Here is a 10,821-nt window from a genome sequence, read left to right as displayed (position 1 = left end):
TGATCATCTCTCATAATCTACGTGACTTGTATGACATTCTTTCTGGCTCCACCCAACTCATACCCTATAGAAAAAGAAACCTCGTGCATGTGTGGAACTTGATTTATTTTTATTATATTCTGAAAACAAATGCCATTAATTAGCCATATATTCAAAGGGAGAAAGAGAGAATCTAGTCAAATTTATGCGATATTAAGATAAAAATTAAATAACAAAATCAACATCGATCTTCACATCAGAACAAATGCCTTGATGAGTTCAAATGTTAATTAATTCTATAAGAAAAAAAGAGATTTTTGTAATTAATTTATTGCAATGAAAAGACTATTTACAATTAAATTTGATTGCGAATAGTCTTTTCGTTATAATAAATTAGTCACAAAAATCAATTTTTCTTGTAGTATAATTTTACACTCTATTACATTTAATTAATTATTCCACATGTTGAGTCTACTTATTAAGAGGGAGCCTACTCTATAAGTGAGAGATTGTTAAGATAAAATAAAGAATAAAATCTACATATTCTCATAAAATAAGACATTCTAAATATTTGTTATTACTTAATAAAAATCAACTTATATATTATGCAATGTGCAGCATACTCACCGACTTTAATTAAAAAAACAGAGGATAGCTTGATTAGGGAGATCTTAGTGGCATGCATGATCCTCAGTACAAGAGTCCTAAGTCCACACTTGGGAAAACAAAATCATAGGATACCATGTGAGTTTGGATCCCTAAAGGCTAATATTAGACATCAAAAGTCAAACCGGCCTCGAGGTTAAATCATCTCAAAAGATGATTAAAAAAAATATGGGGAACAACCATGTTGTTTTGGATTTATTGATGTTCATCTTCCTCGAGTTCGATCAATGAAGTGAGAAAGTTTGACTTAATCAAAACAAGTATATAATATCCCACAAGCAGCCACAGCCGTGCATATAATATGTGTGATAAGCAAGATAAATGTCCATGCATATATAATAACGGAATCAAATCACATGCATGCATATGATTACAATATTATATATCGTACGTTCTCGGAGATAAGTAATTGGGTCCGTCCGGGTTGGTGACACGTTCACGTAGGCGTGTCCTGGGGGGCAATTGGCATACATATCGCATATGCAAGGTTTGGTGCTGATATGTAGATACATACATCATTGATCTTACATGCATATATGGGGCCATGGTCGATTCAGTCTATAGATCTGGTTGGGTCAGTGTCAGTCAGTGCTGGACATGCATGCACCTAGCTCGCTAGCTAGCTTTTTTCAACCTTGTATCTAAGGGTCCTTTTACGTGTCATAGTTCGCCCTCGATCTCGGCCCTCCTTTCCAACCAAATACTTTCTTGATCACGTAAAAGCTTGTATAATATTCATATAAAAAGTATTGATATTTTTTATGAATATCATGCCTTCTATAATAAGTGTTGTGATATATACCATTTATATAATTACAAGAAAATATGTGGTCTACAAAAGTCTCAATGTTTTATACAATTGATGAACAATGAAAGCAGCAACTATTTGCTAAGATGTACTATATATATATGGTACCAAAAATATTGGTTTCTATTTCCTTCTAGAGTTTGGCATACTACTAGATTTACTAGTTATAAAGAAGCCATAAAATTGTGAGACAATTGTAAATTAGATGAAGAATAAGATAAAGGTGATCATCTTTAAACCATCTGCCATTCGATTGCCTAACTACGATGAAAACACCTCGATTAAAAGTACCATGCATGCATAATGCAATATGGATGGTGAGAACATGAGAATTGAGATCACTCGCTAAGCTAGTCACCCTAGCTACAAGAAAATTACATAGTTATGACCAGTTATTTAATAAAAATAATAATTTTATGTCAAAATAAGTCTGTTTTGATTATAAATAATTATTTTTATATTATATAATCTGTGACAAATGATCATATGTATGTATGTATATGTGTATATATATAATATGGACCCTTTGCGTCACGTTTCATATAATACTGCATGCATGCATTAAATATATTTAAGACGTAGTTTATTATAAGTTGAAAAGGAATTATTAAAACCTCATGATTTTGTTTATTCTAGTAATTGACGTACGGGCAAGTATCAGCCTATGTCTTAATTAATGTTACTTTTAGCCGTTGCAGAGGGAAGGACTTATGAATAACCTTCATATATAGCTAGAAATAGGGTGCTACCCGCAGTGTATGGTGCGGGGTAGCCGATGTGGTGCGGGGTGGAGTTTTTCTATCTGCTTCCAATCCCGTCTCGCCTTATTTTTATTTTACATATAAATTACATTTTATTATATTTAAAAATTATTTCTATATCTAAAAGTGATCAAAAATATATTTTTAGATTCAAATTATAAATTTAAATTTACTAGTATATATTTTATGTAAGTTATAGTGTAGTAGTTTTAAATTATATAATTTTTAAATTTACTAATACATATTTTGTAAACAAGTCTAACAAATTATAATATATATACACAATTTGTAAAATATAAAGATATATTTCTATTTATATATATAAACATATATCTATGTTTTTGTATATATATAAATATTTATATATTTTTTTATATATAGTATATATAAGGGGCAGGGCGGGGGAAATGGGGGGCTGGGTTGGGCCCCCCGGCTCCCGCTAGAAGGATTAGATGTAGGGGCGGAGTAGCAGGGTGTGGGGCCCCGCTGCCCACCTCTAGCTGGAAATTTAGAAAAATGATATTTGCAGTCGTAGTTATGTAAACGTCACGCAGTTTCTTTAATAGAAGTGAATTAATACGGGACCTATATGAAATGAAAAACTAATTTTTTAATCGTGAACCCCATTATTTTCAAAGTGATTGTGCAGCGTTTGCATATTCCACGACTATATGTAGCATTAATCAAAAATTTATAATAAAGAATAGAAAGAGAAGAAAAAATAATAATGTAGAAGCTGCGGGGTCGTACTCTCGATATCGTTATATATCCCACTTATATATATTTCTACGTGAAAATATTTAATAATTTTTAAAAAATTTTATCTATATTATAAATACAAAAGATTGAGAGAGTAGACGGATCGAAGGGTTATTATTCTCTATACATAAACACAATCATGTCACTATATATAGTATTATTGCGACGGTGTAAGGATTTTACGGTTAAAAATGTGGAAAGGTCGGGTCATAGAAAGGATGATCAAGAATAAATAAATTAGACAAAAATGAATATATGTATATATATATATAAGAGACAATGAATACGGAAATGATAGTGGTAGTCGTGAGTACGCAAATGCTGTACAATCACTTTGAAAAAAGTAAATAAATCCAAGATTCACATGAAAAAAAAAAATTAATGTTTTAATAGTGGACCTTACTATTTTTTAAAACGACTGCATAATAATTACACACTTCATGACTATATGTAGTATTATTCTTGCTAACTACTTCTAGAATAAGATAATATTAACAACAATCTTGTTAAGATTAGATTATTTGCAGCTTTGTATCAATTAGGCTTGCAACCCAATACACCAAAGTCACATTTGGGGCTAACCAGATTTGACATGGAAACCCACTAAGACGAAAATGACCCGACCCGACCCGACCCAGCATATTGCAATTTGGGCCACAAGTAGGGCTGAGCAGAAATCCGAAAATCCGACTCCGACTCCGACAAGTCGGAGTTTTTTTCCCCCTGGAAGTCGGAGTCGGAGTCGGAGGTAGAGGTGTCCCGACTCCGATCCGATCCGACACCGACTCCGACTTACAATCCGACTCCGACTCCGACTCCGACTTCCAATCCGACTCCGACTCCGACTTCTACTCCGACTCCGACTCCGATATTGTGCATATTTTATAAAAATATTTGTTATCAATATATTAACATCTAATAAATAATAATCTATAAACATTATAATAAATAACATAAGTTAATATAGTTACTATAAGTTAATTTACATTACTAATTTACTATAAGTTAGTAAGTTACTATAAGTTAATATAGTTATTAGTTATACTATAAGTTACTAATTACTATACCTTATATAGTTAATTTACATTACTAATTTACTATAAGTTACTATAAGTTAATATAGTTACTATATAAGTTACCATACCTTATATAGTTAATTTACATTACTAATTTACTATAAGTTACTATATAAGTTACTATATTATTGTTGTTTTATTCTGTTTATGTTTAATTTCATAATGAATTATTACGCACATAATATTGGTTTCCATGATCGCTATGAATTAAATTGTTTAGAATATAATTTGAGACTTAAATTAAAAAATTTACAAGAAAGGATAAAACATCTTAAAGAAAAACAATTATTAATGAAACTAGATTATTGCTCAATGATGGAAAGATATCACGTATATAGAAGTAGGCAAGCTGCAATAGAAGATGGTGGGAAAAGTATGTTCTTGGCCTTCTCTCAAAAATACAAGCTGCAATAAAAGGATTATTGCTCATCCTTCTCTAAAAAATAGTATGTTCTTGGCCCGCCAAGTCTCTGTAAAATGGTGGGAAAAGTATAATTATGATCATGTTGTAAAAATGTTCTCAAAAATTACCAAGGCTCCTGAGGTTCTTGTTCAGAGAAGCAGATTCCAAGCTCAATTAGCAACAATTACCAATAAAAAAGACTTGAAAAAATTAGCAGAAGCAATGTCACAAGTATCAGACAGTGATGAAGAAGAAAACCATCAAGTCAGATTATCTCCAGCACAGCAGACAGCATCATCGCCACTACAGCAGGCCTCTCCATCCCAACAGGCCTCTCATTCTCATGACAACTCACCATATTATCCCTCACAGATGATGGATTCTCAAGATCCGTATGAATTGGAACTGGCGAATTATGACCCTCAGATTATGTAATTCCAAAAGATTATCGTCCTTTTCTTCCATTATCAGAACACTGTTTAAGATGATCGTCACTGTTCAAGATGCCCGTCAGTCAAGAATCATCCAGATGTCTAGTTACTGTTTAGCCACCCATGTTTAATAAATGTAGCCGCCTATTTACTGTGAATGAGTCACAAATGTAGCCGCCTATTTACTGTGTATGAGTCACTGTACATGTCAGTAATATTATTGTAAGGTACTGTTTTGGAGTCTATAAATAGGCAGTTTGTAAGTGAGGAAAGGCATTCAAAAATTCTCATCTGAAGCCAATCCTAGTCCCTTTCTTTCGTCACTCTCAAAACTTCTCTCTTGTAAACTCCTTTCCATGTCTCCTGCCTTTCAAACTTTTGAGAATTAATCTCCTTGTAAATATTATGTTTTCAATAAAGTTGAGTTTATCTTATTTTGATCTTTACTTTTATTCATGCCTTTATTTCCTGCACTTCATTTATTTGTTTATTATTATTATTTATTCTATTATCTGTTAATATAATATATATATAGTTATATATTAACTTACTAATTAACTATACTTATATAATGTATATATAGTTATACTTATATAATATAATATATATAGTTATATATTAACTTACTAATTAATTATATTTATATAATATATTGGAGGAGTACTTATATACTATAATATAAATAGTTATATATTAACTTACTAATTAACTATATTTATATAATATATTGGAGGAGTACTTATATAATATAATATATATAGTTATATATTAACTTACTAATTAACTATATTTATATAATATATTGGAGGAGTACTTATATAATATAATATATATAGTTATATATTAACTTACTAATTAACTATATTTATATAATATATATAGTTATACTTATATACTATAATATATATAGTTATATATTAACTTACTAATTAACTATATTTATATAATATATATATAGTTATACTATTATTAATGGGTTTTCACTTCCCCCACCCCCCCAACAAACGGCGCCGTTTGGGTGCAACAGTTATAAACTGTTTATAATAAACATTTCACTTCCCCCCCCCAAAAACGGCGCCGTTTCTGTGCAACCCATTAGGGTTCTCCCCCCCCTCGCTGTCACTTATCACTTTCCTTCCTCTGCCGTTTCCTCTCATCACTTTTCTTCCTCGCATCTGAGTCATCTCAAGCTCTCATTTGAGTGCCGGAGCTCCTCCGTCGTCCCTCCGTGAACCCGTAAATCCCATTTTTGAGTTGTAACCGAGGTGCCTCTCTCTCTCTCTCTCTTTCTCTCTCTCTAGTCTCTGGCCATTCGGCACTCGGCAAACTGCAGTGCGGCACTCAGCCCCCACGAAACGGCACAGCCGCGCAGCCCCAGCCTCCGACGACCGTCGGCCCGAGTCCCCACGCCGTCGCAAATTTGGTTCATCGCAGTGATCGCACGGTGCCCACAGGCCACTGCCCTCCTACGGTCTCACCGACTCCGTCCCGACTCCGCTCCGACAAGTCAGAGCCGGAGCCGGAGCGGAGCATATAGCCTTCGGAGCCGGAGTCGGACGTCGGACTCGGCCTCCGACAAAAGTCGGAGTCGGAGTCGGATGACCCAGATACCGACTCCGACTCTGTCGGTGCTCAACCCTAGCCACAAGCTTCCAGAACCGAACACTGCATTTTATAGTTTCACTACTTTCCTTTTTCCTTTCTAAGCAGTAACACCCCCCACCACTAACACCAACTCTCAGAGAGCCAAATTTTACAACCTTCTAACTCACGCACAACATTGGCAACTTTACTAATGATAACAAATTTATTAATGAGAGCAAGAAATTTGGCCGAAGCCTATTTAAGAGAGCAGAAAATGTCCTCCTGACTAGTTCCAAGATCTATAGAAGGCGACGATGAGGGTGTCGAAGGAGATGCGGAGTAGTCATCAGTTTTTGATAGTCTCGACATTGCCTTGGAATGCTTCTTCATCTTAGGCGGCATATTTTCCTATTGTAGTCTCCAAATAGGCGTAATATTGAAGAAGTGAAGTAACGCAATGCAAGAGATAGAGAGAGTAAGTGAGCGAACCAGACAACGAGTTTTTAGTTCATAAATTAAACACAACTTTATTGTTTAAAGAAAGAAAAAAGAAACCTTGAGAAAAGCTTATGCTTTGTCAAAAAAACATATTTGCACTAATCATTGATGTACTTAATGGGATGTTAGATCCCACTTCCATTGTCGTTGGTTCTTCAAATCCCACTTCCATCATTCTTGCTACCAAATGATAGTTTTCAAATTTTCAAATCTCCAAATCTTCATATCTTCAAATTGAGTCATTGTTGTCTTCAAATTCAGAGAAAATCAAGAGAGTCTGAACAAGGAGAATGAACATGATCTTGGAGCAACGATCATAGAGAGAGAGATATATATATTAGGGTTTTTTCTCTTGTAGGAAAAAAGGCTAAAAGAGTGGAACTATGAGGAAGAATGCAATGAAGAACGGTGACAATGGCTAGGGTTTCGCACTGGGAGAAGATGAGGTAGAGAAAATATCGGTTTACACAAATTCGATGGGTTGCATCTAACTCAACCTGATATGTAATTGTTGACTTGAGGAACCCATATTTGATAAGTGGATCGGGTTATTCAGGCGGGTCAAGCCTAAGCCATTTATGCAGGGCTAGTATCAACACTAACAATATTTATCATTTTCAGTATTTACCATTAAACATATGTACGAATGATAAATACTAATATGATAAAGTCTCAGTCATTTTACTTTTTCACTTTTTGGAGACTTGCTCTAAAATAATTTTGAGGGGAAGTGGAAAAGCTTAATTAATAATGGAGGAGAAAATGGTGGGGGCAGGGGATCCATGCCGAGTTGAGCCTTTTAATGGCAATTCAAGAGAATTCACTGGACTTGGTGTTTCGGTGATGTGACACCATGGATAAGCACAAACCCTAATTCGTAGATCGGAATAATAATCATGTCACTGTTACTATTATTTTCATATATTTTTCCTCTTTTAGGGTATAAAGGCCCTACATTTTCATATATTTTTCCATTTTAGGGTACATGCATACTTTCTTCCTTTATTAACTTTTGCCTTCTTCAAATTTTAGGGTACATGCATACCCTTATAGTAAAGTGACGTTATCTGTAATCTTTTAAATTTTAATTAATAAATAATATTAAATGCAATTTTAAATACACAAATCTCGCACACCAAAAAAATAATATAATTGACATAAATACTCTGTATATTTTAAAAAACGATATAATTGCCTCTTTTAAAATAATAAAGAAATGACAGCTCACATTGCAGTTTTTTGGTACAGCGAAGGACGATTATTACCCTACTTTTCATAAATAAATGCGAGACCATATCTTCATTTCACCTTTTATTTAGGGTTTAGGGTTGAGTCTATTCTATTGTGAAATTGTTTCGTTTTACTTATATCATTTTATTATGATAATTTTTTAAAATTTTTATATAAAATATATTTAATTTTTTTATTTTTAATTTTCACGTTAATTCATCATATCCTATCTCAATTCACTATCTAAACAAGACCTTGCCGCAACAAAGTTTGCATGTGGATGTGAGATGGATTACCATATATATGCCATACTACTTTTTATAATGCTTTGGTGAATTTAGGGGGTGAAACCAAGAATTTCATTCTGGAGGGGCAAAACTATAGAATAATTTTTTTTTTTTAGGGGCAATGTGAACTTTTATAGAATTTATCCTATAAAAGACCCTTAAAAATGGAATTTTTTTTATTTATATATAATAGGATGAAAATGGAACAACGCAGGGCTTGAACGATATCTGTAAATATTTATTATAATTTATCCTTTGAAAATAACATTCAAAGTATGTAAGTTCATAAGTTGTGTCTATCTCTCTTTGAACTACAAAAAAATATTTGAGCTTGAGAATTGTAGAAAATCTTAATTCATAGATAAGTTGGGGGTTAAGCATGAAAATGGTTAAAGAAATAGGAGTTTGTAAAATATACGTCATTTAGTAGATTCATATTGTAGGGTCTAATGACTGATCTTTGAAAGTGAAGTGAATGGTGTTTGTTTTTGTTTGGACCATTTCATCTCTTTATGTAAATGTAAAAGTCCCAATATTGAGCTCCGATCTTGAGAGGGCGGGTTAAAGCCGGAGTTTTGTCCTTTTTACCTTTTTGGGGCTGATTTTGGATGGCCCTGCCTAGTTAGTTGGAATGGGTGGACAGAGAGCGGTGGGGAACGGCTCTATACCCTCACCCCTCCCAATCTTGAATTTTGTTATATATAAACACAGTCACGTATTAATCTATATATTAATACTGATTTATTCATAATTAAAATTTAAATTAATACTATTTTTAATAAAATTTACTTTTTGACCAATTATATCACATTAATATATAAATTAATACATAATTATGCTTGTAACTATACTTTTCCCAATCTCTGTCTTCGTAAACTGTGTGTAGGTACACAAACACAGCGCTAGGCTCGAGATGAGTCCCACCTAAAGTTAAGGAGCCATTTACCAGGGGGCTTCGCTCCCTATTCTCTACGGACAAACACTACATTTGTTTTATTGTCATCTTCCAGCCTCTACCTAACGGGCATAACCTTCCTTATTTTCCTCCCTTTTAAGTATATTTGTTTCTGCTTGACCATTAAAAATTTTTAAATGAAAATTTTAAATTTTAAAATTAAATATTAAAATATTATATTTTAATATTATTATTATTTTAAAATTTAAAAAAATTAAAAAAAAGTTGAATTATTTATTATATCTGTATGAGAATTTGAAAAAGTTATAATAATCAGATGAAATTTTTGTGTTTAAAATAAAAAATTCTAATGACCAAACAGTACTGCAACAATATTACGAAGAATTCTAATTACAAGCAATCATAAATGATACATCTTGATGTTTTTGACATATAAGATGTTAAAATTTTATTTTTTTACAAGTTTCTTTTTGTCATGTCGACAGTATGAGATGTGTATATTTTCACTATTCAACTTAGGTTTAGTACCCATCTGAAAGCTTTACAATATACAATTTGAATTCTGAGCTACTAAATTTCACTTAAAAAGAAGTTTCATTATTCTTTGAGAGAAAAGAAAAAAATGAGGTTAAATTGTAATGACAATAAACTTAAAGCAAATTGTAATGACACTGCTTGGGATTCAAGCAAAAGTAATTTGAAAGATGATGATATTTGGATCTTATACCTAAGAAGAAGGAGATAAAAGAATGAATCTATACCCTTAATAGTTGAAGGAATCAGCAACATTAATGGATGATCTACTTAGGCAGTCTATGGAGTGGTTGAAACTTGAATTTAATCCCAAAGTTGAACAAGTTGGGGAGGAAAAAGGTTTGATGCGGTGAAGCATTCAATTTCCATATAACCATTTTAATGATCCATCTCTCTTCTTTTCTTCTTCTTCCACCTCAATTGCGTTGCTTCTCCGTCCTTTCTTCTTCTTCAACTCAATTACGTGGCTTCTTCCTGGCTTCACCTTTGGAGTAGGAAAAAGTAATTAAATTATATTTGTTGCTCCATTCATGTGCAACGTATTTTGATATGATACATCATATTGTAAAATTATTTTTATTATAAAATAAATTTAACAGATTCTATGAAATCATATTAATTTATAAATTTATTTTATATAATATTTTTATGTCTCTCACAGTTCTTTTTTTATTCTTTATAAGTCATCCAACACCCATCAATTATTTTATTTATTTATTTTTGTTGTTGCCAAAAAAGATGCTTTTCAAGTTACACGAAAGAATAACTTAGGTGGGGTGTATTCTTGATTCAAACTAGCTGGCTTGTCTACTTACCAGATTGGTGCAATCTTTCCGAATCTGAAATCAAGTTGCGTGTTTATGAACAGCCAAAATCAACACGAACTTCC

This window comes from Carya illinoinensis, chromosome 10 (genome assembly GCF_018687715.1).
Source record: "Carya illinoinensis cultivar Pawnee chromosome 10, C.illinoinensisPawnee_v1, whole genome shotgun sequence".
NCBI lineage: Eukaryota > Viridiplantae > Streptophyta > Magnoliopsida > Fagales > Juglandaceae > Carya > Carya illinoinensis.
Note: the sequence above shows the minus strand (reverse complement) of the source record.